The 15,660-nt window shown below is 42.0% G+C and overlaps 1 protein-coding gene across 1 annotated transcript in view; it reads right to left on the bottom strand.

Moving 5' to 3' along the window:
- CNTNAP4 (contactin associated protein family member 4) overlaps positions 1-15,660 on the bottom strand; it is a 580,041-nt gene that overhangs the window by 354,898 nt on the left and 209,483 nt on the right. The gene's annotated exons all lie outside the window — the stretch shown is intronic.

Below are 15,660 nucleotides of genomic sequence, written 5' to 3' on the forward strand. Positions count from 1 at the left end.
TTGTTGAGCCTTGGGACCATGAACAGTGTTTTGGTGTTAGATTTAGATGATAAGTGCTGCATGTGGTAGGGATGAGGAGCTTGTTCAGATAGATGGGTAGGTTGCCGAAAAAGAAGTATTTGAAGGCAAGGCAGGAAAGTTGAACTTTGCGCCTAGACTCAAGTGACAACCAATCTAGTTCTTTGAGCATTTCGCTGTGATGTGTGTTGTAGTTGCATTGGAGAAAAAAAACGGCATATTGAATTGTAGAGAGCGTCGAGTTTGCTAAGGTGGGTTTGGGGTGCCGAGCTGTATACTATGTCTCCATAGTCGATAATTGGCATTAGCATCTGCTGTGCGATACGCTTTCTGACAAGCAGAATTAGGGAGGATTTGTTCCTGTAAAATACACCTAGTTCAGCATAGGTTTTGGATGTCAGGGTATCAATGTGCATCTCGAATATTAAGTGGGAGTCAAACCATATGCCCAGGTATTTAAAACTTGTAACAGGTGTTAGGGTGGTGTTAGCCTTGGTTCTGATATGGAGCTCAGCCACTGGAAGCTTTAGATATTTAGTCTTGGTCCCAAATACCATTGTTACAGCCATGTCAGTGTTTAAAAAACAGTTTGTTTTGGGAAATCCAGTTTTCTAGTCTCAAAAAGTCAGACTGAAGTACTGTATGTGTTCAAGGTCTGAGAGGCTATGGCTGTGTGCATATAGGATTGTGTCATCTGCATACATGTGTATTGAAGCTCCCTTACAAGCTGTGAGAAGATCATTAATGAACACTGAGAAGAGTAGGGACCCCAGAACAGAGCCACAGGTGATGTCCAAGGGGTTGGAGTTAGAGCCTGAAATGGACAAATGCTGGGATCTACCTGATAGGTAGGACTGAAACCAGTTTAAGGCATGCTTCCCTACTCCAGAGCAGTGGAGTTTGTTAAGCAGGATAGCATGATCAACGGTATCAAAAGCCTTTGCAAAATCTAGGAAAATTGCACTAATTGTCCCTGTTCCATTCCACACTGGATTTCATTGCAAACTTTTAGCAGGGTAGTTATGGCGGAGTGTCTGGGGTGAAAGACAGATTGGAATTGGCTAGGGAAATTTGTCTTGGTATACTAATCGCTTAATTGGGAGTGAACACATTTTTCCATGACTTTGGATAGTATTGGGAGAAGAGAGATTGGTCTGTAGTTTGAGACAATGTTTTTGTTGCCACTTTTGAAGATTGGGACAACTCTGGCAGTTTTCTAAGTCTTAGGGATATGGCCTACAGAAAGAATAGCGTTGACTATGGAAGCAATTGGTTTGGCAATGGCTGGGGAACCAAGTCTTATGTTCTTCACGGGTGGAGGCACTGCACCAGCCACCCAAAGCTCCCCAGGAGCAGAGGTTTAGGCCATATGCAAGCCTAACAGTTAAGCACTGTATCACTGTTATCTGCTGTTTCCGTTGGGGGTAGGGAAAGGGTGTTACACATACATTTATAATATATGCACATACACACACATTACATTCTGTGTGTGATTGGGATCTGACTAATTTCTGGTTTATCACAGTGTGTGTATAAACTGTATATGTATATCTTTATATGACACTGATGTATACCTATTTTTGACACCGGAATCTGACCGCAAACTTTAAAAAGCTCCTGAATTTTATTCTAACAATGTATTTAATATAACTCTATCAGTTCATACCTTCCAGCAGCTATGTGTAAAAGGAAGGGGTGTGGTTATCAAAGCTCCACATAAATTGGCTCATGCCTTGAAGATCATAGCATTTTACACAAGGACATCTGGGACGTGTAGATTTTCTGTCTGTAAATACTATATACTCTATATATATATATATATATATATATATATATATATATATATATATATATATATATATATATATATACATACAATGAAGGTCTGCGCTCGTGTATGAATAGCCAGAAATATAGGATATCTATAAATAGACTGCTGGTAGATTATAAATATATAAACACAATATTAATGAATTGATATGATGATAAATAATACAATATATCCTTAAATAATGAGATTAATTAATATACCAATAGTGCATAATAGATGTCTAATAAAAGCAACTAAAAAATACAATTTAAACAAAAAAATGTGTGGTGCTGTGAACTTTCCTTAATCTGCACAATGCAAATAGTCCTCTAGAGTCCAACAAATAAGTCCAATGATTGGGGAGTGACAGTAGCACTATTAGGACCAACAGGCAGCTTCTTTAAAAGGGCACAACGACTTCCCTCTCCACCTGCATAGAAAGATATAAGAAAAAAAGCGCCAAATCCTAGTGCATTACTGTGCAAAAATAGATATATTTAATTCCCAAAATCTCAATAAAAATGAACTCACAAACATAAAACATTTAAAAGCATTGTATGAGTAATACTCATGCTCCTAGGACCAGGAAACGCTGCTTTGCTGCTGTAGTCCCTCCGTGACTCCACTGGAACAGAATGCTGCCTCCGTTGTTCACTGCCTGCAGGAACTGACGTATCAGGTGCTACACGATGGTCTCTCACCCGGTATACACCACCAGTTGATCTTTAGTTCCCACCGGGGACGGTAGATGCCGCGGACCAGCGGATGACGTCACGGGAATCGTCCAAGATACCGGACCGGTACAGATTCTCAGCAGTTCAATAGCAAGCGTTGGAAAGTCCACTGCACACCCTACTCTCCCTCCATGTATAGGAACTATTCTTTCCCTCAGTGAGCAAGGTTTCTCTTAGGGCATCGATTTTTTAGTTTTATTTTTTCTGGGTTTATTACACTGTGTTTTTGATCAATTTTTTTTGTGTCCACCAATTTATTTTTTAAACAGGCAGTCTCATCAGTCAGTTGTTTGTATTTCTGTTATCTTTTGGATTTAATTAAAGTACCCTTTATATTTTTGCAAATTATTGTCTGAGTGCTACTTTAGAGGTTTCTTTTTCTTCTGTGTTTATATATCTATACTTTTCCTCTAGCACCGCCTACAACTTATACTTTATTTCTGTTACAACTATATCAGTTATATTTTTCTGATTTAGGTAGGTTTATTTGACATTGCATTTATTTTTTTTGGAAGTGATGCGGTATTCACCTGTGTGTTAATAATATATATATATATATATATATATATATACTCTTTGTTTCTTGTTTTTGTTTTATATATATATATATATATATACTGCACCGACACACTTTATTCGAGCAAATACCCAGTATGTACCTGGCAGATACCTGGAATGCGCCGCTCCTCACCTCTGACAAGCCCCGTTGCGTTTGCCTTCCCAGCCTGGGTTCATGCCTGGTTGACGGGCGGCTGATCTGTTAAATGATAATGATTAGGATTTAATAGGCTGCAATGCTTCGCGTGTCTACCAGATGGCATAAATTCATGAATTGTAATGCAGTATATATATATATATACTGTGCAGTATTGTAGCCAGTGGGAATAAAATGCTTCAATCCCTGCCTGGAAAATAACCCAATGCACTCGGGCAGAAAACAGTCACAAACCTCAATACACCCGGGTATACCCGAATTCGTGGGACTAGCCGAGCTCGAATAAAGTGTGTCGCCAGTGTATATATATATATATATATATATATATATATATATATATATATATATAACAAAAACAAGGAACAAAGAGTAGCGCTATAAGTGTGATAAGTGAGTTCTAATGTGATGGTGAATAGAGATAAATTATTAAATAATCAAATAGTGCTTGTATAATAATACTAAAGAAATAATTAAAGCAATAAGAGAATTGAATAATAAAACCATATAACGTGAATATCAGAGGACAAACCAGTCCAAATGATGGAAACAAGTGAGAAAAAAAAAGTCCAGATACAGAGATTAATTGTCAGTCATAATGTGGAGTAGGCTGCTCCTTGGTTGATCTAGCCAGATCAGGAGAATCTATAAAACAAAGACAAAAAGAAGCGCCAGCTCCATGGCATAATATTGTTTGTAAAATTAACAATTTATTAAAAAGCAGAAAGTGGCCGCCAGGAATTGCACTCACTTCAAATAGTGAAAAAGCATTCAAGGGAGACAGTCTGTAAACCAGCTGAGACTGCAGGAGGATAGAAAGCCAGGTAATTTCTGTAGATACACAAGCAGTAAATGAGGATACTTATCCATGACTGGATGGGAGATAGTAGTCAGTGTGTGAGCAGGAGGGGTGATGATATTAGGCAGGTAGCTGATACACCATCCGGTGTAGAAGGAAGATATCCAAATGTCAGCTACTTCACTCCATGTGCCTGACGTGAAATCATAGTCCCAGCATTCAGACCTTAGAACACCCAACTCTGTAAATACAGCTCCATTTTGCCCGGAAGTATCCTCTACTTTTCTCCACTTTTCTGCCCTAAAAACCCGGGACACCTAACCACCCTTGCTGGGGAAACTACTCCCACCCTCTACCCATTGATTGGCCCATATAATAGGGCAGCGGTGAGCAAACTTTTTATGCCGAGCCCCCCTTTTAAACATGAAATTTCTCGAGCCCCCCCACCTGATATAATCAAAATTACAATTACGGCAGCGCATGTGAGCTGGTTCAGCCAATGAGGGTAAACCAACTTTGTGACGCGTCCACCACGCCTCCACCACGCATCTACAATCTCCTGCAGCCAAGTTTACAAATTGCTTGGGCTACAGGTGTGCATGCAGGCTCTATACTAGTATTGGATCACTTTTTATTTTATTTTTGCTGGCATCTGGTACTGCTGCGGCCCCGTTTATTCTAAAACATCACGCATTTTTCCTGGATTTTTTTCCGAATGCGACGCACTTCACCGGGTGCATGCAGCATCCATGTTACGTTCTCAGCCGCGGGTCATGCACGGGTCACGCGCGGTTGATGCATGGTTCATGCGTTTATTGAGAATGGTTCGGACTTAATAGGTTGCAATTCTTCGCGTGTCCACCAGATGGCAGATATTCATGAATGGTAATGCGCATGCGCTTCAGTAATGTGTCGACTTGCAGGTGTTTCGTTTAAAAAATATACCACAGTGAGCTATTGAAAATTGAACTGGGGACTGAAGGAAGAGGTTACAATAATGTATCAATTTAGGCGTTTCATATTAAAGAAAGACAAAGACCAGTTTCTGTTACTCTCCAGAGACCCGCCACCATGAGTGTTCAATTGCAGCCCGTTTTCCAAAAACCCGACAGAACGTACGCGTATTTGATCGGGTAGGTGTCACATAGGGTCCAAAAACGGAGCACACCAGCATAAGATATGGGGGCCAAAACCAGCAAAAATTATTAAAACCGTTTATTAAATAACAATTGGGGGGTACAGAGCTACTTTGACGCGTTTCGGGAACAAGTCCCTTTGACAAAGGGGCACTTAAAGTAATACTTACCATTTCGCCTTGAGAAAGCCTCTCGCAAAACGCGCGCGTCAGCTCTGATCCCACACGTGCACGCGCAGAGTTCAGATTGTCTCCGCAGTCATGTTCTACACCGCGAGTTGATGCGGTACTCTGCCCATGCTGTTTACACAGGCTTTAAGTGTCCCGACGGACACTATGAGCCTCTTATAGAGGATTATTTACAGGGATAGTGCTCAGTATTATAAGTACCCAGTGAAGTTCCCCCATTTGTAGCTACTTATGGTTAGGTTGTGCTGTTGTACACAGCTGTCACCAAGAGACTTTCCTTTACAGCAGCCCAAGGGTTACTTCTCTGTATCACGCAGCTACCTCCTCTGTGTCATTTATTTATATATTTATGTGTCTTACTCCCCCTGAGAAGGGTTATGATTACCATCCAAGCTAACCTGATATCGGAGTACACTGTCTCTGATGTCTGCTACTAAGGTTACTAGAGGACATCACACCCCACTATTATAGACCCTACCAGGTCACTCTAGGTCAGTTCGACACAGTGCAGGGCACATTGTTTATACCACAGAGGGGGATTAAGCTGACTTAATGACTCTAGACTATACACACACACCCATTGGGGTATATACATTATATATGCTTAGACATGTGTATCAGACATTACTAGTCATACTACCTATGTCAACATTTGGAATATGCAGATACTGCTTTTTATGACCAGTAGTTCTAGTACTTACATAAGCACAACCTGTTATATCAGCCTTTTTTACACAGATCCATACTAGGACTGTTGTTTTGTGTGTTAATTGGATTTACCGAGTACACATTAGTACCTTTGATTCTGAGCCTATACGGCTATCAGTACACACATCTGATTACCTTCAGTACGTTGTTTTAACACCCATTATTTTATAGGTGTTGCAAATTAATAAAGTTATGTTTTTAATCATTACACATATCACCAGAGGGCGAACTTGAGTGCTACATTGGGTTCTTTCTCTACCTATCTCTACTTGTGTATATACCCAAAGCACCGTTCACCATACACTTCATTGGTGGCAGTAGCAGGGGTTCCCCTATCGCTTCATTCAGTAGTCAGAGTATACAGTAGTTCCAGTATAGACTAGTTTGACAGTACTAACTGCCTACTGTAGTCCAATGTGGAGTAGCTACTGTATACAGTACACAATGCCATAATACAGTATGCACCTAACTGCTCAATTTTTTTCTTTCCAGAGAAAGCAGCACCAGCCATCTAGTACTACACATCACACAATGCCATAATACAGTACGCAAATAACTGCACTAATTTTTTGTTTTCTTGTCTTTTCAGGAAAAAAGGATGGCCCGGGGGAGAGGGGGGGTGTTGTGTACAGTCTAATCTGTTTGTACAGTCAAGTATACAGTATATAAACAGCAGTAATGATGTACACAAAACCTCTCCTCTCTCAATGAACTACTGTACTGTACACAGAATGAGGAAGAAGATAAAGACGCAAAAAAATATTTACTATATATATTATAAATTATATATTATTAAATAATATTATTATAAATGTGCATTATTCATGTTTATCCATGTTTTATAAATGTTTTATAAATGTTTATCCAATTTCAATCTGCCAGAAGAACTTTATAAAGACTGAATTATGTATTATTCATGATTATTTTTATATTTGTATTTTTTGGTTCCTGATAAAATAAAATAAATATTTATTTACATTCCTGCTAATCATAATGATTTACAACCCTCCCCCCCCACACACACACACCTACAGTACACAAAAGAAAAAGAATGAATGACAAAACAACATGAATCAGTTAATGGTTTTTTTAACTCTCAATTCTCACAATGCTGTGCAAATCAGATTTACATATAAAATTTGAGAAGGGATTTTCCAAAGCGTTATCGTAAACAAACCTCAAAGGGTTGGGGTCATGCTCAGTAATCAGCTAGCTCCCATCTCAAAGAGGATTACACGCAGGCGCAGTGAGGTGATTGACGCTCGACTAGGAACGGATTAAAAACACAATGACTAGCTTCAGAAAATTAATGACTCTGTGGGGGTGTCTGTCGATAAAAGTTTCAAAACCTTGAACGAGCCTTGTGTGTGTGCGTGGGGGAGGGGGCTGCATGAAGGATTAGCTGTGCAGCAGTTCAAAGAAATGACATAATTTCAAAAGGCAGTTCATCATAATAATTTGATCCCTACACCCCCAAATACAGTACATAAAAAGCACACAAATCAACCATGTGCAGTCAAACACACAGGGTCGCAGTCAAAAGCTACAGCACAGATTGAATATCGTAATATCAAGATGGTTTTTGCAGGCTTGTGGAGAAAATAACAATAAAAAATTATAATATTTTTTTTTTTTTTTTGGTCACTCACTCAAGCAAGCAGTGGTGGGTGAAGTTACAGGCGCATGTGCAGTAATCAGCTATCTCCCATCTCAAAGAGGATTACACACAGGCGCAGTGAGGTGACTGACGCTCGGCTATGGACGGATTAAGAACATAATGTCAAGCTACAGAAAATTAATGACTCTGTGGAGTTTCAAATCCTTGAGCAAGCCTTGTGTGTGTTCATGGGGGAGGGGGCTACAGGGTACAGCTGCATGAAGTTCAAAGATAATGACATACTTTATTTTCAAAAGGCAGTTCATCATAATAATATGATCCCTACAACCCCAAATACAGTACGTAAAAAGCACACAAATCAACCATGTGCAGTCAAATGCACAGGGTCGCAGTCCAAAGCTACAGCACAGATTGAATATCGTAATACAGTATCAAGATGGTTTTTGCAGGCTTGTGGAGAAAATAAAAATGTAAAAATTAGAATAGAATTTTTTTTTTTTTTTTGGTCACTCACCCAAGCAAGCAGTAGTGGGCGAAGTTACAGGCGCATGCGCAGTAATCACCTGCTGTCAAGCAGGAATGTGATTGAAACCAGACACACATTCAAAGGAATGGTGTGGGAGAGATGTACGGCATTGTAGAGAAGATAAGAAGTTGAAATACCCTGCAGTGCAGTTAATTATCCTGAGCGAGGGGAGATCGCTGTATATGCCGAAATGTGACACTGTTACAGTACTGTACAAGCCTATGCGTTTCAACAATTTTCAAATGAGACATACTGTACAGTACAGCACTGCAAATGCATGTATACAGTACTTTAAATATGCAAATTTACAATTACTGCGCACGCACACAGACTGTGTACTGACATAGGTTGAACCGCGAAGGTATTAGACTTCCAAGACAACAGCTCGCAAACACCCCCCTGTGTTTTTACATGGCATTGCAGTATTGCAGACAGCGAGAATAAAATGCTAATATCACGAGCGCTAAAATAACGCAATTCACTCCGGACAAAAAAAAAAAATACGCATCTAACCGAGATTATCTGAGAGCAGTGGATCTAGCCGATTTAGACTCAGGGCGGCCGCCACAGTAATATGTTTTTTTCTGGTGCACAAAGGCAATCCTTTTGAGGGGGAATTCATCCACCACTTTGCTACCTCCCTTCCCTCTCCCCTCCTTATTTGTCTCTTCCCCTACCTTTTTTCCTTCTCCCATTTGCTTTCACCATTGTCATCCACTCCTACCTATCAGTATTATGTATTATTTCTTTATTTATTCCCATTTTAAATGTTGCCCAGGGATAAGTGATCCCCATAACCAAACTCAAGGGGTAACTGATGGATCTCCCCTGCTGATAAATACTCCCAAGTGACCCCCCCTGACCCAAAGAATAACCCTCATCCCCCCAAACTCATCCTCCTCCCAAGCCCCTCAATTCTGCAATCTCTGTCTGACCTTCATCCCTCCGTTTAGCTGGGGGCAGGGAGGGGGAGTGCTCCATTGATCTCTTCCTGGACCTGCTGGAGCTCCCTGGGGATAGGTGATCATGAGACAGGGGCCTGCTCTGGCTCCTCCAGGTGTTGGAAGGCCCTGGTACCAGTGGGTGTGCAACTTATTAGTCTGAATGGGGAACCACTTTCTCCCCCGCCAGAACTTCCCTCCCCTCTCCCCCAGCAGCAGCAGGCACAGTAAAACGTGCAGCTGCAGCTGGAACATCAATCACTCCATGGTGCCGGCCAAACCTGCAGTGCATTTGATGTCACTGCGTTGGGGCGTGCTCCTCCCATGACCTCTTTGGAGCCATTTCTCTTCAGCCGCCATACCTCCGCAGCCTTCGTGTGCACCATGATGTTGGCCGCCAGCTAGGGTGACCAGATTTTCAAAAGTAAAAATCGGTACACTTAAAAAAAAGTATTTATAACACAAATTACATCACTTAAAAATAAATATTATGATATTTGTCTAATAGTGTCCCCATTTATGCTGTATTATTAATTTCTCTCCTTGCCACCCCAGGACCTCTCTCCCCTCTTCCACAGTCTTACTCTCCTCTCCCCCAATCTCTCCCTCTCCCAGTGGTTCTCACTCCCCTTCCAGTATCTCTCCCTCCCCCACTCTCACTCTCTCCCTCCCCCCAGTGTGTGTCTCTTTCTCCCTCCCCCAGTGTCTCTCTCACACTCCCCCCAGTGTCTCCCTCCCTCCCGCTGTGTCTCTCTCACTCTCTCAATCCCTCCAGTGTCTCTCTTCCTTCCTCCCCTCAGTGTCCTCTCTCTCTCCCTCCCCCCAGAGTCTCTCTCTCCCTCCTGACATTGTGTGTCTCTTCCTCCCACCTGTGTCTCTCTCTCCCTCCCCCATTGTCTCTCTCACTCTCTCAACCCCCCCAGTGTCTCTCTCCCTTCCTCCCCTCAGTGTCCTCTCTCTCTCCCTCCCCCAGAGTCTCTTTCTCCCTCCTGCCAGTGTGTGTCTCTCCCTTCCCTCCAGTGTCTCTCTCACCTTCCACCAGGGTGTCTCCCCCCCCCAGTGTCTTTCTCTCCCCCTTCCCCCAATATGTCTCACCCCATGTTTCTTTCACCCCCCGTCCCATGTCTCTTTCACTCCCTCATTTCGCTCTTTCACCACCCCGTGTCTCTCTTTCACCCCCTCCTCATTTCTCTTTCACCCTCTTCCAAATGTTTCTCTTTCACCCTCGCCCCATTTCTCTTTCACCCCCTCCCCATGTCTCTTTCACCCCCCTCAAAATGAAAGATGAATGCTGCACTCCCCAACAAGGAAAATAATAATAAATACCGGTGCTCCTGGTTCAGGAATCTCTGGGTGGTATTCCAAGTGAAATAGGAAGGAAGAGCCTGGGCACTACGGATTTCTGCTTGTGAAAAAAGATTTATTTAGCCAGTGTGATGACGTTTCGGCCCTATGGCCTTTCTCAAATGCTAATGGCATGATAAAAACTGACATTAAAAAGTGTCTTACATACACCCTCACACATGTGTCCACGGTTGTCCATGATTGTCCTCCATTAGAATATAGGCAACATGCTTTTCTTCCTGTTGGTCCTGCGACATCTGTGACGTCATCATGGGGCGTCTTCCAGCCTTCAGATGCTGTGATGCGTGTGACGTCATCGCGTTCGATATCCAACGTAGGTCCGCCTCCTGGACATTCCATCTTGCCCTTCCTCTGACGTCCCAAGGTTTCTTCAGTACCGCCAGATGTGGGGCGGAGCCAGTAATCTCTGTTATGCTCCGTGATGTCTTCTTGACGGCAGGGACCTCCCCTTTCTTCAAAATCTCTCCTTTAGTGCTTTCATCCATGTGTGATGTGGGGGCAGTATGTATATTGATTTCTTATTCCCACGATCATCTTTAAATGCTTCCTGTGGTGATGATTAGTGAATAAAGAGAGGTATTAGTGGAACATCCAGCAATCCCAGTATAAAATGATGAAAGATCAGTATACAATCTATGAACACACTCTAATTAAAATCTGCATTTCTATTTTTATTTTATGTGTTCTTGTAATCAGAGCACTAGTGCTACAAGGTGTGATGGAAATGGCTGTCTGCTGCACGCTGAATTCTTGAGTATCATAATTGTTGTAGTACCACAGATAACATCTTCATCACCCTCTCCGCTATTGCCATCAGAGGCACTTCCCTCACCTGCTTGTGCAGTTTGTGTACCAAACACTAACACCACATTCATCATCAGCATCTACCTCCACCATCTCTGCCTCATTCCCTCGCTCAGTTATTATTTTTCCCTCCACCTCAGAACCTTGAATTAAAAAACGAAGCTTGTTCAGCATCCACTATCCGTGCATGGTTTTCTGGGGATAAGGAACCTGTCTCTGACCTTTCCATCACAAGCAGTTCTTCTGGAGGCCTCTTTCCTCTCACTCATACTAGTAAGAACATTTGTGCTTAGTTTGACATGGATGGCTACTGCTTAAATCACTTTGAGTTGTGCCAACAAGTTTTTTTTTCTGGACAACCTGGTGGTAACCTCTGTGTCCTAACCCCTGACCTGGGGGCCAGGGCCAGATCAAGGTGTGGTCTGGCCAGGTACTTGCCCAGGGTGAAAACCGTAAAGTGTCCCCAAAAGAAACCACTGAGTACTTTGCCGCTTGACTTTTCACTGCATACACAGCGATTCCGGAGACATCTTTAAAATGTCCGAGTCCTGCGCACTCTCGTCAATGTTGAGGGACATTTAAAGATGGAGAAGCTGTGACTCGGAGCTGTGGCAGCAGCAAAGGACAATCATGAGGGTACTAGGCCACGCGGGGTATTTATGGAGCAATGGCACAAGACAGGTCACGCAGGATTTGTCCCGTGCTGCCACGCCGTCAATGTTCTGCATGGCTGGGCATCCTTATCAATGTCCCTTGCTGCTCCTGCCACTCTAATGCCATGTTTAAATGTCCCTCAACATTGACAAGGCTGTGTAGGACAAAAATGAAAGGATGATGCCAGGCTCGGAGCACGCAGTGAATGTTGCACTTACCTTTTTGCTGCCCTGGCCTCCTCCTCTTTCTGCATCACATGGCGATGCGTTTCCATGACAACAGGTTATCATGTGGTGTCACGTTGTCATGGCAACACGTCACCACATGATGTTGATGCTTCAACAAAGGAGGGGCGGCACCTGGTAATGTCTGGCTTGGACCTGCTTGGGACTACAATGATCATGTTGATAAAACTTCCCTTTCAATGTTGGTTCTCGACGAAACTAGAAGGTTTCTGGGTGTCTAGTACAACTGCTGATACTAAGGTTTTCTTAATAATAGTTTCTATTACTTTTTTCTCGTTCCACTCATTGATAGTTTTTACCTGCTGCATCCACAGCCGCAATGATTAACAATGCCATGCCCTCTTCCCAATCCACCTCTTTTGCCAATATAACTAGACATTTATTTTTTGAATGCTGCATCTGACATTTGAGTGATCAAGTCACTGACTGCATTGTGTGACTCTCTGTTAACACTCTCTCCCCAAATGGCAGAACACATTGTGTGTATGCCCTCTTTATATTCTCTGCAATAAGTACAATTGGAGTAGTAAGGCAAAAAAATGCAGTGCACAATTACTTTGTAAATGTAGGTAAAATTGTCCAATGTTTGCAAAATGTTTTGTGGAAAAAAAATCAATTTTGCATGGTTTGTAAACTACTGTGAATATTTCACACATCTTTAATCTCTACATCTATAGAAGGAATCTTAGCAGCACTCGGATGTGAATGAAATCCTTTAAAAAGCAGAAAATATTATAATATTGTTAGAAGCCTAACAGCATTGTGAGTATGAGTGCTTCAATTATAATAGGATTGCACATATAGTTGATCAATAGAATCGAACATTTGAAACCATTCAGTATACTGTACTGTACCACACCATCTTTCTAGTCAATTATTTATCATTAGAGAAATTTGCTCAAAAATATCAATATAAATGTATAGTTAGTGCTTCTTTCGAAAACTAAAGAAGTGGTGAATTAATGTACATCATGCAATTCCCTAAAATGTGTTATACAATAGTACAGTTTTGCACAATTATAGTCCACAGAGAATAACATACAGTTAAAGTGAGATTTTGTTATTGCAATTGATATTTTAATCTTGGGATTCACATGTCATGCAATAACAACAATACAGTATACACAACAGTAATTTAAAGGAAAATATAGAAAATGTTTTGATAAATGACACTTTTAGGTCTGTTTGATTTTCTGACAGTATTTATTTCTTAGTTTACTTATTTTTTTTTATTCAGTGAAAGATATGGCAATTGCACAAGTAACTATGTGGTACCTCTGGGACTCATCTCAGTGGCTTTTCCCCTGAACCTTAAAATAAATACAAGTCTTTTTACATCTGATTTCTGTCTCAGCATGGACTTAGACTGATAAAGATATTGTACAAGTGTAGCAGAGATATACCAATGGGAATAACTTTCAGTGCACTAGCAAAATTCTATTAAAAGTAACTCCACAATTCCAGAAATCTGTGGGCCTCATTCTAGTAGCTTCGATGAGTTTGCTGCTATCTGGCAAGGTTTGGCATGTTCCCAATAGTTTGTCATTTGAGTTATCATGGTATTCAGAAAAAGTCTGAACCCCTCACGCCGTGTGATAGGAAAATTGCCCAAACCGTTCAGCGTAGCAGCAAAGTCATCAGAGATGTTTATAAATTCTCCCACCTGTGATTTAATCACAATCTGAGCTGTCCAGGGAGACCCGCCTCTCCCAGCACAGCTCTCGCAGGCGATAACAGTGTTTTTATACTAGTGTGCAGGAGCAGGGGTTCTCTGGAGCAGAACCATGTTGATACATCCCAAGATAGAGGCCCCGATATCTCAGATGCATTTAAATGTCCTGGTCCTGTGCGCAGGACATTTAAACATTACATAGGGATACCGGCACCCCATAATGGGGTCTGTATCTCGGAATGAAGGTGTCCGCGGACCTGAAATCAACGCGGATCTCCTCCGGAGACCCCCTGCTCCTGTTAGTATTAACATTTAAATAAAAACAACTTCATTAAATTAGTGGCTAGCCGCTAAGGCAATGAAGGGGTTAAACAGAATATCCTGTTTGTTGGGAGCGGGAAGGTTGCAGGTGTGGTTAACCCCTTTACTACCATAGTGGCGGGTACCTCTATGGTAATGAAGGGGTTAAACACTCCTGCTACCGACTGGTAGACCTAACCACCACCCTGGGGCAAATAACCCTTTCATCTACCGAAATCAATGTGGTTCTGCTCCGGGGACCCCCTGCTCACGCACACTAGTATAGTATAATTTTTTTTATAAAACCTGTGATCGCCTGCGAGAGCTGTGCAGGGAGAGGTGGCTCTCCTTGTGCAGCTCAGATTGCAATAAAATCGCAGATGGGAGAATTTAGAAAAAATCTCTGATGACTGCTGCTACGCCGAATGCTTTGGGCATTTTCCTATCGCACGGCATGAGAGGGGTTCAGATTCTTTCTGAATACCATGATGACTCAATTTTCAAACCATTCAATGGGAACAGCAAACTAATAGAAGCTACTAGAATGACGCCCAAAGACCCTTGATAAGGTGCAGAGTTAGTTTGCTCTGTATTAAGCCATATATTAATTTAATGAAGAACTTTTATATAGGTTAAAAAAATAAGAATTTTTTTCCACAGTAATGATATTTTCCTTTACTGGGGTAGATTCTGGTACATCAGCAGTACTGGGCACACATTCTTTCTCTTTCTCATCAGTGGTAATGAATGTGCCCTTTATAAAGAAAACTTCTGCATTTTTCTTGTGACCACAGCACATTGCTTGGTGCCGCAGTTGTTTGGCTCGCTAGAAAAAATATTATTTCTCTAGCTGCTGAGGCTTTCCTTTTCATGGGGCCCCATAGGAGCCCTCCACCTCATCATCATCATCATCATCATCATCATACAGCCTGGAGGGGCGGTATTTGGTGTGACCAGGCTCTTTACACCATAAACACATCGGCGGTTCCTTTTTTGGACTCACACAGTGACACTCCTTCCTCAAAGGGCACTGCTTCGTTTGGCCAGGCACATTACACAGCAAACTCATTATGTCCGCCATTTTTCCTTCCAGGCGTATTCTTCACCTTGACATCTATAGGCGCTATTTCCTCACTTCTTCATATCTTTCCCAGTGTATCCTGTAAGGACAAGTGTTCATACACAGTGGAACAGACTTTACTTGTAGAATTTGTTTTTTCACTTCAGCGGCCATTTTAAATCCCCGCATTTATTTTCTGTTATATTCATCTGTTATTCCAGGGTTTGGAGCAGACGTCCCCGCTTCAGCCCAGTATCGCATCCTTCCTTCCTAGGGGAGCTCAGCCCCACGAGAGCTGAGAGAATATCTCCTCTATAAGTCCAAATGTTAAGGACAGGACATTCCCTGCTTCAGCACAGTTTCACGTCCT

Source organism: Ascaphus truei, chromosome 1 (genome assembly GCF_040206685.1).
Source record: "Ascaphus truei isolate aAscTru1 chromosome 1, aAscTru1.hap1, whole genome shotgun sequence".
NCBI lineage: Eukaryota > Metazoa > Chordata > Amphibia > Anura > Ascaphidae > Ascaphus > Ascaphus truei.